The following is a 16,299-nucleotide window of genomic DNA, read 5'->3' as shown; positions in this document are numbered from 1 at the left end:
TCAAAGCCAACAGTCATTCCTAATTCAAGCTATAACCTTGTTGATCAATTGCAAAGAACCACAACTTAGATTTCAATATTTGAGCTCTTATATTTTTCCTCAAGACACAAGAAAGTCTTGGAGGATTTTTTGCATGCACCATAAATCCCTAACAACATAGACATTGATCAGTTTCAAAACATGGTTAACCATATTGCTAGCCACAATTATCTAACCTTTTTGGAGCATGATGATAAAGCTTTGAGCCACCCACACAATCTCTCTCTTCATATTGAGGTCATAATCCAAAAAATCCATGTTAGGTGCATGTTGATAGATGGGGGTATTGCGCTTAATATTTGTTCCTTGAGTCTTTTTAAGGAGTTGGATTTTTCTAAAAAAGTCATAGATACTAGAAAAATCACTATCAAATCCTATGATGACGTGGAAAGAAATTCCAAAGATTTGTTTGTGCTTCTAATTAGGATTGGCCCTATTGAAAAAAAAAAATTTAACACATGGTTGATGATGGTCCCCTTACATATAATATCTTACTCGATAGACTGTGGATTCACAATATGCAAGAATTATTGTCTACCTATCATCAGTGTTTTAAGTTCCCTTACAATGGAATAGATATTTATATACCTAGGGATAAAACTTTATTTGTTAACTAAATTTCAGCAAGTGCTCATGTTCCCCTAAATAGAGAAGTAGAAGACTTCAATGCAACCTTAGTTGAATGTAAAGACAAGTTCAAGTCAGTAGACCTTGGCATGGGGGCTATCAACTCAACTCCCTTACAGCACTACCAGTTTCACCTAGATCTTATAGAAAGCCTTCACAAGAAATGAGACCTTCCTCTTCACCTATGCCTTTATTTGGCATGTTTATAGAGTCTTCAATGCCTATTAAAGATGAGAAAGAAGAGACAACTATTAGAGACTGGATTTTTAGAGAAGAAAAATACATGTACAATGATAATTGTTCTCCCTCTCCTACAACTTATGGAAGAGGGTATAATTTTTTTTTAAAAATGGGCTATCCTGGACATGGCCCTCTTACAAATAGATTGGATGCTAAAGCCAAACCCCTTGATCATGCTCTTTTCAGACACAAGTCTAAGGAGACAATTGGCCTAGGATTTGTGAATTGCATCAATAATACTACCCCTATTCTTGATGAGTTGGATAGTGAAGATGAACTAGAATACATACCTAATTTGACAAATCAAAAATATATGCGTGAAGATTGGGTCCCTTCCACTAATATCCTTTTGGGAGATTCAAATAGTTTAGTCACTCATGAGACAATTGCAACCTTAGAACAAGATGAATTAGATGTAGAAGATCCTTTTAGAGAACATCAATGAAAGAATCTTTTCCATTTAATGCAAAGAGAAGGTGTTACCCTTGATGAAATTAGAAATTCCACATCAAGACATCCCAAACCTTCATGGTGTAAACAAACTAGTCAAACATCATAAATAATTTCATATGAGTATGAGTGGGACTCCTTCTTAGAGCTTTCAACAATTGACATTGATGTTGATGTAATCCACATTTATAGTTCTCAACCTGAGATAGCCAACAAGTCACATTTAGAATTAGAATATTTGAACCCACATGTTACATTAGTGGACAATTCTGCACTTGTTAGGACAAATCTTGATTTGGGTAACTTAGAGGGATACTTGATGGAATCTAACTCTTTGGTCACCAAAGATGATATCATTCATATTTACAAACTGGAACCAGTCATTAACTTAATTCTTGTTCATCCTAACCTCATTGATTGGTCCCAATGCTACCAAGAACCTAAGCTCTTAATGTGTCAAGATGATTATGAGATAGCATGTTATTTGAATGTCATTAAACTTGTAGTCTCTTCCACCAATGAACCAGCTACCAACATAACATAGCCAGACACAAGTACCTTAATCACAAAATAAAAATAAAATAAAATCAAAACAATAGGAGTTCTGATGGAAAAAACCACTATGTGGTAGTTTCATAACCAAAAAAAGTAAAAAGAAATGACGTATCCAAGGGTGAAAACCTCTTTGAGGCACCCATGGATGATGTACTCGATCATCTCTATTAGATTAATTATTTGTTTCCACTTATTAATTAAATCACCTTGATTTAATTAAATAAGTTTCCTATTACTCTAGTTTTCTTAAGCTATCTCTTAGTTACATATAATAAATATTTTATATTAATTATAATGTGCAACCTAGTTTTTTTAGGCTTTAGGTTACCCTTTTTGGGCTTTGATCTCCTTTTATAAGGATTGATCTCTTTGTAATTTTATTCATTTACTTTTGATAATAGTAATCTCTTTTTTTCTCATCAAGAATGTCTCATCTATGGATTTGGCAATTCCTGTCTCCATACCTTTTTGTTTTTCTCTTCTATAATAGTTGTTTGTATTCAGGTGATTTTTGGGAGTTGTGGGGTTGATTGTTCATCAACTTCAACAATCTCCCTAGCAACCTTCAAGAAAGATATTTAGTGCTTATTGAATCAATGCACGTAGTCAATTTTGGTATAGATGAGGCTCCAGAGATAGTACACTTGGCTCAGTCCTTGTCACCACAAGACAAAGAAGCTTACACTAAATTCTTATAGAAAAAGAAGATCAACTTTGCATGGACTTATTCAGATATGTTATGGTTGAACACTAATCTTTTCATGCATCACTTTTCCATAGCTCTAGGTGTCAAACCAGTTAAATAGAAATTGAGAAAAATGCATCCTCACATAGCTCTCTTAGTCAAAGCAGAATCAAAAAACTATCAAGTGTTGGATTTATACAAGCTATAGCTTATGTAGAATGGATCTCAAACATAATACTTATACCTAAACATGAAAAATCTATTCATGTAAGCATAGATTTCTGAGATCTTAACAAATCTTTCCCAAAAGATAATTTTCCACTTCCAAACATAGACATGATAGTGTATATGACTACAATTTATGAGATTTATTCCTTGATGGATGTTTTTCTAGACACAAATAGATTAATATAACTCCTAAAGATCAAGAAAATATTGCATTCACTTATGCATGGGGTACCTATTTTTGGAACGTTATACCTTTTTGATAAAAAAATGCAGGAGCCACCTATCAACAGGCTATGACCACCATTTTTCATGACATGATGCATAAAAATATGGAAGATTATGTGGATGACACCTTGGCCAAGTCAAATAAAAGAGACACACACTTAGATTATTTAGAAGTCATTCTAGATCTCATGTAATAATTTTAATTAAGGTTAAATCCTAAAAAGTGTGTGTTTGGAGTCACCTTTGGAAAAACTACTAGGATTCATCATTTTAGAAAGAGGAATAGAGGTAGACCCTAAAAAAGTCAAGCGATCATAGACATGCCACCTCCTAGAAACATTAATCAAGTGAGGAGTCTTCAAGGACGTCTTCAATCCATAAGGAGATTCATATCATAGTAGAAAGATAGAGCTCAACCTTTCAAAAATAACTTACAAAAAGGAATCAAATGTGTTTTGAATGAGAATTGTCAAAAGAGCATATATCAAATCAATGAATACTTGTAAAATTCTCCTATTTTAATACCTCTTATCCCAGGGAAACCACTTATTCTATACATTTTAATGAAAAAATCTTCACTGGGGGCATTACTAGCTCAACTTGATGAACATGTGAAGGAAAGAGAAATATACTACATTAGTCATACTCTTGTTTCATATGAGCTTAACTACACCAGCATTAAGAAAGCTTAAATTGTAGTTTTGTTTGCTTCCCAAAATTTGTGATATTACATGCTTGCACACTATAAAGTTACACATATATGGGGATTCATAACTAATAATCAACCAAGTCAATGATGAATATCAAAAGAAAGAGAAAATGGTTGATTCCCTAAAATGCTACTTGACATTTTTCATGTCTCAACAAATCCCAAGAGAAGAAAAGAAAGCTACTGATGCTAAGGCTACACTTATTTCACTTCTTTAGTTAGAGAAACATGAATCTAGATTTGAATTCCTAGTGGAAGAAATACATCACCCTATATATGACTCACAAGAAAGTCATGTCATTTGTACCCTTGTTGGTTGTGAGTCATCCAGTTATGGTGTAATTTACTCATGCCTTTGTGATGACATTATTCTTGAAACCTTTAAATGATCTAAATGTACAAACCTTACCCAAAACTCCTCTCAACATTCCCTTATCTCTGGTGATTTATATAGGAATAGTCTATATGGAATACTTCTTAGATGCTTGAAAAAGGAAGAATTCAACCAAGAGCTAGTTGGCATCCACGAGGGCATCTATGGGGGGCATTGCAAGGGTCTTTCCATGGCTTAATGGTTTCTTAGGGTGGGGTACTAGTGGCCTATGATGCAGTAGATTTTGGAAAGTCATGTGAAAAGTATCAAAAACATGGTAAGCTGATACATGCTCCAAGAAGGGAGCTCATTCCTTCTATATCTCATTGGCCATTTCAGTATTGGGTCTTTGATCTTGTTGGGAAGATTCATCTTAACTCATCAAGTGGACACAAGTTTATTATCACTACTACTGATTACTCCACTAAATAGTTAGAAGTTATCCCACTTTCTATTGCCTCAGGCAAGACAATTTCTCTATCCATTCTAAACCATATCATCTATCGATATGGAATTCCTTCCAAGATTATCACTAACAATGGATGTTAGTTCAAAAATAAATACCTTAAACAAATCTACAAGAAATTCATGATTAAATAACATTGGTCCTCCATTTACTTCACACAAGGAAATTGTCAAGTAGAGGCATCAAATAAAACCATTCTTAAAATTGTACATAGAACAATTTGTAAGAGTAGTAGAGATTGGCACTTACAGATAAATCTAACTTAGTGGGCCTATAGAATGAGTATTTATACTCCTATTAGTGCTACATCTTTGCCCTTACATATGGTGCTAAAGAAGTTTTTCCTTTAGAGGTTGAGATTCCTTCACTTAGAGTTTCCCTCAAAGGTCTAGTTACAAATGAAGACTATTATGCCATGAGACTTCAAGAATTAGAACTTCTAGATGAGAAATGTCAAGAATCATTTGACCATATGAGGGTTTATCAAAAGTGCATGTCCAAAGTCTTCAACAAAAGGGTTTTCCCTAGAGAATTCCAAGTGGAAGTCTTATCCTACATGAAAATCCTAAGAATCAATAACATAGAGATCAAAAGGGAAAATTTGAACCTAATTGTCTTGGACCTTACATCATTACCACAACTTTTGGGTTAGGTGCTTATTTAGTATCTGTAGCACTGGGAGAGTAGCTCCCTTATCCTATCAATGTCTTACACCTAAAGAAGTTTGATCCATGATTCCCATTTTTTCTAGGGGCATTCTTGTACATACTTTTTGATCCTAAAAATATCAAAAAAAATGATATATTATCAAAAAATCTAAAAATCTAAAAATATCCTCAAAAAAAATTCATCTTAGTAAAAACCTATCAATAACACTTTGATGTATCTCAAAATTAATTATATGCTCCAAAAAAAAAAAAAAATTGCAATAAAGTCAAAGTGGTGAAAACTTGGAAATATGCACTACTTGAGGCCTTTCCACCCTTGTTTCTTAGTGTGTGTCCTTGATACTTAGACTTTCTCCATCATGCCTTGTCATTGTTGCCTTGGTTTAGAATTGGTATTTTTCTTTTCCTAGGGGCATAACTATGTTAGCTTTGGTCTCTTGGATGCATTAGTCTTTAGGACACCTCGCAAATAGTGTTTTATTTCAATACCACCCCAACTATATTTTTCAATACAACCTATGACATCGATTATTTTTCAACACTTATCGGATTGGTCTTACCCAATTTTTTCATTTGATCTTACTTGCAAGAATTTGATCCTTATCCTCAGAAATTAGTATTAATTAACATAATTAATTTTTTTAACAAAACACTTAATGCTTGAGCTATGTCATGATATTTTCTTTGTGTGTTGACTATTATTAAATTTCTGTTGAGTGTCCTTGACTAATAAGTCTTTCCAATATGCATAGCTAGAGGACTTGGGACACGGGGCATATTTTTATTTTCTTTTTTCTTGTGGGTGTGGTCTTAAAACTCTAGAATGTCTGTTGTTGTCCCCTTGAAACACTTAGGAGATTTGAGAAATAATCCTTGACTATTTTTGCACAACTATTCTTATGGTCATCCCAATATCAATGCCTTGATGCGAGTGTGGTTTTGCTACATTAAATTGGGTAAGCTAACATTGAAGTCATCTTGACCTTTCTGTCTTTGATGCTTATGTTAGAATCTTTCCACATTCCAATCCGATATAACTTACATTTGTATCTTCATAGTTGTGCTTGCGACTAGGGATGATTGTGTGATTTTCTAATGTTTGCTACTAATGGCCCGATGATGAAAATAATTTCCTTAATATTGTCTAATGAATAATGAACACAAAATCCTATGTCATAGTTTCTCTATTGCAAGTACACCTTTTCATTTTCATGTAGCTTATATTGTTAAATTTCATGTAAATTTTCATTTTTAGGTGACATTATGAGTTTTAGAGGGATTTTTTCCCTTTTTCTTTCTTGTGGACTTTTAATCATTTGTTGTTATGTTTTGATCTTCATTTCCTTATCTTGTTTTATGATCTCAATCAAAATTTTCTATCTTAAATAGTTGATTGATTTTGGGGCATTCTCTTTCTTAAGGAAAATTATTTCTTCTCTCCATTTCTTTTCACCTCTTCCAAAATTCTATCTTCCAATTGCCTTCACCTCACTTTTTTTCTTGTACTTCAACTTTGGGGCATAATATTTCATGCTTGATGATCTATGTTTGTTTTGTGATCCTTATATCTTTCACCTTACATCAAGAACCTTATCTTTAGTTTGATTTGATCAAATTTTTTAAATTGTTTTTTCCCCTCTATCTCATTATAGGGGTGTTGACCTTGTATTTTTTATCAACTTATCTTTGTCCTAATGTGTTCCCATTTTTCGATCACACGATTGGGTTGTTTTGTAATCCTAAATTGATCTCACACCTCAACTGCATTCTTTGATTGCATTTGTTCCATAAAGATCACACATTAGTCAAAGAAGGGAAACTATATGCACCCTAAAATGGTCACCTAGACTATGAACCACCATTCTTCAATTTATCAAATGATGGAATCAACTTATCAATTTTTTGAATCAATGCCCTACAATATTTTCAATTCAAATTAATTTTCTTGATCAAACCATAATTAATTTAATTATTTCAATATTTTCTAAGGTTTGATCATTTCATCAATAATCTTATTTAATTAAAAGAAAACATCCCTTTTAAATAAATAAAATAATATGATCTAATTAAAAGAAAATCTCTCTTTTAATTAAATTGTCTTATCATATTTCATTAAAATAAAACCCCTCTTTTAATTAAGTAAATAAATCCCCACTTAATGCTCTCTTTTTGATGAAAAAAGGAAACAAATCAAATAAAAATAAATAAAAATTCATTTTTTGCACATGTTTCTAAGTGATGGGATGTTTTCGCTCACTTGCCTTTTTACGGATTTATCCCATATTGATCTTGAGGATGCATTCCTCTCCACACTTCCCTCTATAAGGAGCTCTCTCCTTCTCATTTTCATGGATCATGATTTTATTGTTATGTTGCAGGTTTGGAGAGTGATTTTGGAGGAGAGCTTGTTCACTTGAGCTTGGACACCGTCACTTCTCTTTTCTTGTCTTCTTCTCTCATATTGTTGGAATGTTCAAAATGGGAAGAGTACTTCTGAGAGGGGGGGTGAATCAGAAGTAGCACACTTTAACCTTTTCTACTCCTTTCAAATAATTAACTAAAGGTAAACTACATGCATGTAAACATATTAAATGAACATAAAGTAAACACATGCATCAACACACATAACTTCATATTTGGTAACCCAAAAACCCTCCAAGAATAAGAAGGTAAAATTGGGGTGGGAATGATACCCATAAAAATTGCTACAGCAATAATTGTTTGACCACTTCTAATGGTCTTCCCTATAAAAGGCCTACCCTGTTAAAGGCCTTACACTATGTCAATAGTGACCTGGTTAGAGGATTTAAAAATATTTTACATGAAGTGTCACCCTGTTAAAGGATTTAGTCACCTCTTCAAAGGATCTACAAAGTAGCTATTAAGCTAACCTATCAACATAGGATTTTCACTATCTAATAAAATGGCTAGAGAGTATTAGAAACCTTTGACCTGATTGTTCACAATCTTCAATTTCTAATTTTAGGCACTTTTTCTGCTCACCCTAATGTGATCCTTGCTTGATCTGATATTTTTTCATATCCCTTGCTTTGTTCTGATCAATTGGATATGTAATTGCTATTCTATTCCTCTAAGTCTTTCACACTTCACACTGAACTTTGCTATAGTTTTCCCATACTCTGTTCTCATCCACACACACAATTGGGTTTTTGTCCTCCTTTTAAAGATTTTGAAGACTTAGGGTTAGGTATGGATCTACAATCTTTTGGCGCTCAAAATTGTAGGCCAAATTTTGAGCACCATTGAAGAAATTGAGCCCTATAAATGCTTTTGATGTGATTGTACCTAACTGTACCTTTGAGGCTTAAGAGGTGTTTAATGCTTCTAACACCTTCCATTTAGTGTGTCTACCTATTCTATGAATTTAAATCACCATTCTAGGCCATTTTGTTAAGTCTTGTTTTGAGCAAATTTCAAATTTGCGTTTTACCCTAAGTGTCAAACAGTGTCAGGAGGCTATGTTTGTGATTGAATATCTCGCACCTAGAAATGTTTCATGACTTACCGCTTTGGGAATATCTAGTGTCCATACCTAAGAACCTATGTTTCATATTTTGAGTCATTTCAAGTTCTTTTGACTAGGTTTTGACTCCCTCAAAGTTGGTCATTCAATATTGTAATGCTGATGCAATTAGTTCAAAATTCTAGGAAGCCCTGTTTGATGTGTTATAACTTTTGACCAGTTGACCAAAATGCTAAAATTCCTTTTGTGTTACATTTTAGACATTAGAGAGTTGTTATGTTTCAAGTTTTAGTTTATGATGAATTTGTTTGATCAGTTTTCAAACTTGATTCCAAATGCAATTTCTACCTTTTATTCGTGTCATAAAGTGCAAATTGATTGGAACCCCTATTTGTGACGTTATAACTTGAGATCCATGATTGCCTAAATTGAATGGATTGTACCATTGTGTTGTACAATGAAAATACTCCAAGTGTGCCAATTTTTAAGTCATGACGAATCCATTTACATACTTTTCCAGGTCAATTCCATTTGCAAAAAATGTTTTCTGTCATTGTTTCCAGTCTGAAAAATCCAAGTAGCCCACTTCGACCGCTCGCTATGTAGTGCCTGCCCTAGTTCGCATTTTTGCTAACATTGTCAAACTCTTTTAGAGTTGGTTTCATGTGGATGGTTAGCAACATTGTGTTGAGACTATCAGATATTGTGCTATGGATTCAGTTAATACATGATGAGATTACTTGGTACTTTACATTTCATGTATGCATAATGATTATTTTCAGTGTTTGTAGTTATTAATGATGATTAGTAAGATGATTTATTGTCACATGTGTTTTATTATGGATACTTACCCCATACTTGCATGTTTATGGTGTGCGTGTTTGCTTTGTGTGTTTGCTTTTGTATGGCATGTTTGATGTGGTTAAGGAAGGAAGTTGTAGTCACCTACTAGTCGAGATCTACACGATGCACCACTTCCTACCATTGCCTATTTAGTTTAGTATATATTGTGTTTGTACATGCATGGTTTTTATTCAGGTTGCAAGTACCAGGTATCGACTTCCCTGAATTGCCAGGATGAGCGTACCCTGTCACATCATCTCAATGATAAGAGAGGGGAGATAAATTCTCAAGTCCAAATCCCAACCCTTTAAGCCATTTGTTCTAATTGGAAAAATTAGGACAAGTATCTAAATTGAGTACCCTCCGAATGCATCAGATGACATAATTCGTGATATTAACCCTTAGTTTGATTTTGTATGTATTTTGGCTATGATGGATTTTCATATTTTTACCTTATGAGTCTTTGATGCATTTTCTATTAATTAAGCCTAATTAAAAGATTTAATTAATGGTTTAATTAAATAGAAAATTAATATTGTATTTTAATATTTATTTTATTTAATTAATTAGGAAATTAATTAAATAAAATAATTAAATTTGAAAATAAAAGTTTAAAGTTTAAATTTGGAATGTGACAATAATTATTTTAATAATAATATATTTGGAGTTCATTTTTAAATAAATGACTAAATAATATTATTATTAAAGCTAATAAATATTTTAACAAATTAAGTTTTGAAAATGAAATCTAAAAGTGGAAAATATATTAAAATTATTAAAAGATTCTAGATTTCATGTGATTAAAATATAAATATATTAAGATTGAAAAGTGGAGATATTAAAGTTAGTGCATGAGATTTAATAAATAAATAAATTAAATTGGAAAGAGTAAAGTAAATATTATATTAATTAATGCGCATTATTTTAATATTTTCTCACATAGGAGTTTGCAAATTCTCGAGAGTTGTCATGTAGACAGCACAGGAGTTTGCACTCTAAGAATGCATAAGTTGTCTACACTTAGAAGTTAGCATTTTATTTGAGCACATGGTGTCTACAACCTTAAGACTCATCTAGAAGGTGGGAGAAGACCCATGCTTGGTTGTCATGCTTATCTTCTAGTTGTTTCTAGAGACACTCTAGATGCATCTTAGAGGCCTTTAAATAGAGGCTCTCCTAGTGTGGTTGGACAAGCTTAATGGAAGCTACAAGCTACAAGCTTAAATGGAAGCTTCAAAGCTTACATGCATTGGAGAAGATTCATATGCTTATATATTTTCTACTTGCTTCTATGCTTCTTCTAGTACTTCTAGTCACTTGGAGGATTCGATTGGCTTGGATCTTGGAGGAATTGTGAATGATGGAGAAGAAAGGGATTTTCTATGGACTTTTGAGGCATGGCAAAATTAGCATCAGTGTCCAGGTGCACTCATGATATTCGCATAATCTCTTTGCACTATTTCTCTTCCTGTCTTCATCGTGTCTGTTATATGTTTCTGATTATATTCCATGAATGAATTTGCAATTTGAATTGGAATCTAGATATTCTATTTGGTTGCAAAGGAAACAATAGAAAACCCTAGTTTCAATATAGGAAGAAAACTAGATCTAAATCGAGTTTGGGTTCGAATTAGAATCAAATTGAGAAAGATGATTTCAAATCTATAGTTAAACTTATTGGATGGATTAATGGATACATTTTGAAAACTATTATTTAAAAGGGAAAATTCTTGTATAGAAAAGCCCTTTTCATTTTAATCTAAGTAAATGTTCTCTTTTGTATAATCTGCATATATATATACATATTTTTAAATGCAGGGATAATTGATAATAAATTTTGTATATATATATTTATACACACACACACACACACATATATATACATACATATACGTATATACATATATATATATATATATATATATACATATATACATATATGTATATATTTGTGTAAATTGAAGTACAAAACTTTACTTATTAAATCTGAATTTACAAATGGTAAAAGTGTTTATTATAAATTGTATTAAGAAGAGGAAAAACATTTATTTAAAAACATTATATATATATATATATATATACTGGGGGGGACGGACCCGCGCCCCGTACCTTCCCTCTGCGACAGCGATCGCAGGGTACTCGCGACGGTGCATTTAACCGCAATGATGGGCCTGTTTACTGCCACACGACACTGCCGTGTACTTTGGTGGCAGCAGCTTTAAGCCTACGCTATAATGTAAATTGCATACATTGTTTTATAAACCATTTTGCAATATGATAAATATGCAATTCGATCTTTCAATGATATTTCGAAATTGTAATATATATTCTACTATTTTTATATTGTGAGTTTTTATTAATATATATATATATATATATATATATATATATATATATATATATATATATATATATATATATATATATATATATAATATTAAATATGTGATTTGGTAATAGTTATATCATATATATACATATATAGCACTTGACTTCAACCTTATTACTTATAAACGTTAAATGTTGATAATTGTTTATCGATTTAATAATAATTGTCAACTATTGTTAATCGAAAAGAGATATTGAATTCATTTAAATTATTAATTTGAATATTAAGGGATCAGAAGATGGTTGACTTTAATATTTAAGGGATATTAAATAATTTCGAGATGGTAATTTATGTTATGATGATGTAAATTAAGAGACTTAAGATGATATAGGATTAAGATTTGATTGACATGGAGTCATTATTATAACATTACTATAAGTAGAATTGTTATGTTATTATTAATACGTTATGTATTATTAGATAACTTGTTGGTATACCTTAATGGTGTTAAGAGTTAGTCAAATATTAACTAATGAGTTTATGGAAGGATTGTATAGATCAAGTATTTATAGTTGATGAGTTCATTATTTATTAATGCTTGAAAGGACTAGCAAACTATTAATAATTAATAGTATAAATAGTTTAAATAGTTATCAATTAATACGATCAGAGTTAATCTAGAGGAAATTAGTTAATGATTGAAGTACTGTAAAAGATATTAATCAAATTGAATTGGTTAATAATTTGGAGGAGTATTAATTAATTGAATCAACGTACATAGGGGAAACTTATTTGAGATAATAATACTTGATATTGAGAATTTATTATAACTTGTTATTATTAAAATATAAATGGGAACATTGTTGTAGAGTGACGAATGTGGTCATTATAGATTTATTAATAAGATTCTCAATATAGCTTGTCATTAAATATTAACAAGTTATTATTATTGAACTATGAATATGAATAATTGTGTACTAGATTATAGTTGGCTTTTAACTTGAAAATTATAGTTAGTTATTAGTCAACTGATATTAATTGGAACGTTGCCATGGTTATGTAATTATTAATTAAATTAATTAGAGTTAATTAGATTTAATTAATAATTAAGTTATTTAATAAAGTTTCAATTGATATGCTAATATCGATTCCTCTAGCAAAGTTGTGAAGTATGTATATCAAAGTTGACAAGTCATACTCTCATGACTTGAATAATGACCTTAGATATTTTAATAGTGAGACTTAGTAAGATTTAATTGAGAACTATTAGAATGTTAATAGGTCATGGATGGTGTACCTATGTTAGTTGATTGATTAAATTGATCATTTTAATAAGGTTATAATCTTCTTACTCGAAGATTGATAATTGACTTTCTTATAATTTAATGAATAATGATCCTTGATTATGTTGAAAAGTTGAAGTAACATTAAAGAAGAGTTAATCAATTAGAATATAGATCATGGTTAAATATAGAGAACAATTTAATTAAAAGTCAATGATGATCAGTTTAGTGAACATATATCTTTGAGTTATTCTTAGAATGTAATTCTTAATAATGAAAGGATAATGCTATCGGGGAACAAATGGGTTGATTTGTAGGTCAAATGATAACTTTATACATTTGAAGTATACTTGAAGATGAAAAATGAAACTTACAATTAATTCAACTATGAGAACCAAAACATGTGTTTACATCGTGTATTCTCTATGTTTCTTGTTTTGGGTTTTTGGGTTGACTAGTGTTGACCAGTCCTAGGTTGTTACCAGAGGCTCGAAAGTTATGAGATGTGTTGGCATGTTGATCTTATTTGGTCTCGATCTTTATAAGCCCAACCATAGTAATGTGATCGTATGCTCTATGAAATGTTTGTATTTGTTCATCAGTCTTCATGTGTGAAGCTAAGATGTATGTGTATGAGACACTTGAGCTAATCATTTTTGAGTCATCGATCAGTTATCCTTGTATTTTTTTTAGTCGCCATAATGGGACTGAAATGTGAATTTATTTCTTGATGATGTCATGTTGTGACATGTTTGACTCAACCATTTTGGAGTCTTCGATCAGTATGATTTTGAGGTTTTTTTGGTTATTGAGAACCAATGGATACTTATGATTATCAGTGATGCCTTCAGTTGCCAATAGAGAACTATTGTGGTCATGATTTTCTATGGATGCTTTTTAGATGCTCATGGAGATTTGTTGATTCTTGGTGATTTGATGATTCTTATTATGGATATTTGATGCTTTTATCATGGATATTTGATGATTCTTTTTATGGATTATCTTTTGGATTTTCTTTACAGTCGCTTGTACAGGACTATGCTGATTTTATAATTCCATGAGCTTAGGGTAGGTTATCTACTTGTAGTGTTGAGAAGTGGCTTGCAATGGGGGTCGGGGCCCTAAGTGGCTGCCAGGGTAACTCATTGTACATTTGGTTAATAAGTGATAACATATACACACTAAATGGGGATTAAATGAACCTAAAAAAATAATTGTTTTGATGTTCTCGCCCATGCCTTGAGCAATTGTACAAGCTAGGATGGGAGTAGTGAGAATGCATGGTTGTGACCGTGCATTTCATAGTATGCCTCATCAGTATGAGAGGATACTAGTGGCCGCATGAGATCAGTATGGACCCGTGGAGTTTAGCTAACTGCCAGGGTAACTTGTATGTGATAAATGCGATGACACTTTCTCGCTTGCATAGTAGGTTTCCTACATGTCATTGTTGTGCCTCTGGGAAGTAGATGTCATTTTTGTGTGATGGAACCTCATGCTATGTGTTTTGGATAGCCTGTTTGGGACATGAGATTATCTCCTCAGCACGGTGGGAGTGGACCACTTAGGTTCCACACGGTCGGGTGGTAGTGTTTTTTCCACTCTTATCATTTGAGATCCATTGAGACACCGTGGCTGGAGTATTCTTGGTTGGTATTTATCTTCATTCTATTCTTGGAGCATTATGATAGATGATATACCTTATGATGGATGTATTTTCTGGTATGTTCCTTACATTAATGATTTGCATATGTTAATTGATGATTTATTATGCTTTACTTTGCATGTTAGTAGGATGTTTTTAGGAGTGACATTCCTACTATGTTAATACCAATGATCTCTTCGATGCTTTGGAATGTTATGCATGGAGGGATGGCTAGGATCCACGATGATCTAATGATGCTATTTATGGTTGGGAGGAACCATGTACTTAGTTATTTATGTTTGTGATATATGGTTAAATTTTGTGATGGATGTTTATATCTTTTGTGATGATGTATCATGTATGACATGTGGTTTCATTTACTATAATTGCATCATGGATTAATATTGGATGATGATATAGTTTATTTACATGGATGATTATTGTTTTAAGCTTTTCATACCTTGTGATATGTACAGTGGATGATTGAGCAGTCTAAAATGTAATTACAAAAAAAACACTTGTAATATTGTTTAAGGACATTGGATGTATCAATGTTATTTCATAAGGATGTGATGTTAAATGAATAGTTATTATTAGATGTGATACATCGTTAAGAGATTTTAAAGAATGTGATCTGTTTTGTATGTTATGTTTACTTTCAGTTGGATTGTTTCTATTGCTTCCGCAAGTGTTGTGAATGGTTTATATTTCATGTTTAAAAAAAAAATTGTTTGGTAAACTTAGTGAAATTCTTTGGATCCCTTGGCGGGGCATTACACACTACTTGCGTCCCATGATTCTTCATGATCCTAAATTGTAGATTTATAATGTCCTTGTGATAAAGAACCAACACCTCAGTTTTCATCTTCCTAAGTGTCCATTTGCCTAGTTTTTAAAGCCGATTGTGAACCCAATTTGTTGTTTTCTGACATGTTTTTTTGCAGGAAGTTCTAAAAGGTCAACTTTGATAGCAAATATCTTTGGGCCTCAAATTTTTCATGAGATGAGATTCAACATCGTAAAAGTATGTGGAAAAAAAAATCAGCGTGCCAGTTTTCAAGGCCTGGTCAGAGGTTTATGTCAATTTTTAAGACTAGTCAACGGACCTTCTTGGCACAAATTTGACAAGTAGCAGAAAGTGATAAAATGAGCTTTTAAGGATAATTCAGTAATCGAATTTGATTTTGATCAATATCAAATGATGAATGGGTCAGTTTAAAAGATTAGGTGTTTGAAAATGATTTTTTTTTTAATTGAACCCACTTTGGGGCCCAACTAATTTCATTAAATCAACAGGATACTAAGCACTGAAGTTCTCAATGTCTCTAGATATATCACATGAGCAAGAGAATTGGGGTTCATTAGCGAGTGCAAGATATTTACTAAGGACCAGTTCATAGCATGGACTTTTTTAGATCTTGTCTGTTATCAGAATATACTCTCCCATCTG

Source organism: Cupressus sempervirens, chromosome 1 (genome assembly GCF_028749045.1).
Source record: "Cupressus sempervirens isolate cs-2001-9-10 chromosome 1, ASM2874904v1, whole genome shotgun sequence".
NCBI lineage: Eukaryota > Viridiplantae > Streptophyta > Pinopsida > Cupressales > Cupressaceae > Cupressus > Cupressus sempervirens.
The sequence above is the reverse complement of the archived record's forward strand: the minus strand, read 5'-3'. Positions refer to the sequence as shown.